The sequence below is a fragment of the Lolium perenne genome, unplaced genomic scaffold (assembly GCF_019359855.2).
Source record: "Lolium perenne isolate Kyuss_39 unplaced genomic scaffold, Kyuss_2.0 unplaced22, whole genome shotgun sequence".
In the NCBI taxonomy this organism is placed as follows: Eukaryota; Viridiplantae; Streptophyta; class Magnoliopsida; order Poales; family Poaceae; genus Lolium; species Lolium perenne.
In genome coordinates, this window is record NW_027248980.1 from 314,432 (window position 1) to 316,728 (window position 2,297).

The window sequence follows — 2,297 nt, forward strand, 5'->3', positions numbered from 1 at the left end:
ATCATATCACCTCTGATCATGTTCCATATGATGTCTCGTGAGTAGTTCGTTTAGTTCTTGAGGACATGGGTGAAGTCTAAATGTTAGTAGTGAATTATGGTTGAGTAATATTCAATGGTGTGATATTTAAGTTGTGGTGTTATTCTTCTAGTGGTGTCATGTGAACATCGACTACATGACACTTCACCATTTATGGGCCTAGGGGAATGCATCTTGTATTCGTTTGCTAATTGCGGGGTTGCCGGAGTGACAGAAACCTAAACCCCCGTTGGTATATCGATGCAGGAGGGATCGCAGGATCTCAGAGTTTAAGGCTGTGGTTAGATTTATTCTTAATTACTTTCTTGTAGTTGCGGATGCTTGCAAGGGGTATAATCACAAGTATGTATTAGTCCTAGGAAGGGCGGTACATTAGCATAGGTTCACCCACACAACACTTATCATAACAATGAAGATTATTTAGCTGTATGTAGCGAAAGCACTAGACTAAAATCCCGTATGTCCTCGAGAACGTTTGGTCATTATAAGTAAACAAACCGGCTTGTCCTTTGTGCTAAAAAGGATTGGGCCACTCGCTGCAATTATTACTCTCGCACTTTACTTACTCGTACTTTATTCAACTGTTACATCAAAACCCCCTGAATACTTGTCTGTGAGCATTTACAGTGAATCCTTCATCGAAACTGCTTGTCAACACCTTCTGCTCCTCGTTGGGATCGACATTCTTACTTATCGAAGATACTACGATACACCCCCTATACTTGTGGGTCATCAAAGTTTTTGATGAAATGCTCGGGGGCTACTTTTTAAAGAAGGAAATCTTGATTATTGCAAGAAAGAAAAGGCGAGAGCCTATGATCAAATACAGGCATTTATTCATATGCTCGGGGGCTACTCCCATCGGGAGCGCTGGTCGCGCACCCGATAAAGATGGGCGAATTAGAAGAGATGACAATATAGTGAAAAAGGTGCTAAAAATGTGAGCCTACAACCAAGTACAAGCACTTGGATGTAGCCTCGGGGGCTACTCCCATCGGAAACGATGTTCGCGTGCCCGATCAAATTGAAGAAGTTATACTGAGCATATTCCGAGTTATAAAATAACTCTTCATATACTCCCATCGGGAAGACAAGATAAAAATATATAAGTCACCCGTTGACTCGAATAATTGTGCTATTCTAGCATCCGAAAAAGGCACTCGACAATATATTCTCAAAGCGCCTTAGTCGCGAATTAATCTCTGAACGCCGCAATACTTTGCGACAGTAAGTCCCCAGGATCCGTCTCTGACGACGATTCGCTACTTTTTCCGTATCAACAGATACGAAGAAAAATCCTAACGGACGCGTTAGATACTCGATAAAACATAACTGGAATTCGGCATCTGGTAAGACCTTAAGCGGCACATGTCGAATTACGCCAGAATCCCGAGATCATGTCCAGGGACGTGATCTCTAAGTAGGTTTTTGCGGGATTGTCACAAGAGCAGTTAACTGGTACCTGATCCGTTAGACGAACCAGCCCCAATTATCGATTATCCCTGTACAATATACGATTGTTTTATGGAAATTATTTGTTGAATCGAAAAGATCATATGATAATTGTAAAGATGAAGATTTTCCCTGATTCTTCGATTCAAGCAAAATCTCGGGGGTTACTAACATAGGCATCCCCAATGGGTCTGCCGAAGATAGTACCCGAGGTTTTATGGAAGGCCCAGGACCCAAAGTTTATGAAGCCTAGAAGCCCAGTTATGGAATAGTTTGGAAATATAGAGTTGTATTGGGAATATTGACTTGTAAACTATTACGGGACGAACTCAAAGAGTCTCCCGGACTTTGTAACTTGTACATCACAAAACCTTCGGCTCCGCCTTTTATATAATGGGGAGTCGAGGGACGAAGAGAGGATTGATTTCATTGTCAACATAACACCTAGTTTTCTAGCAGTCGAGGACTTTTACGGCTGAACCCTCGAGATCTACTTGCCCTCTACTTCCAACTAAACCCTAGTCTACAATCCGTAGGCATTGATAAGTCGATACCTTGTCAGCCGCGGAGGAGGAGGCGGAGCCCGCCGCGGAGGAGGAGCATGTCGATGCCGATGACTTGTTCGACGACCTCGCGCTGACGAGCATCAACGTCGCCATCGAGGAGCGTCTCGCTGACCTCACGCACGTGACGAAGGAGCACGAGGCCACCTGCTGGGACGGCCGCCGCCGTTTAGGCGACCTCCTCGGCCAGAAGAACCAGCTCCTCGCTATGCGAGCAGCCCACCACCTCATGCAGCTGCCCTC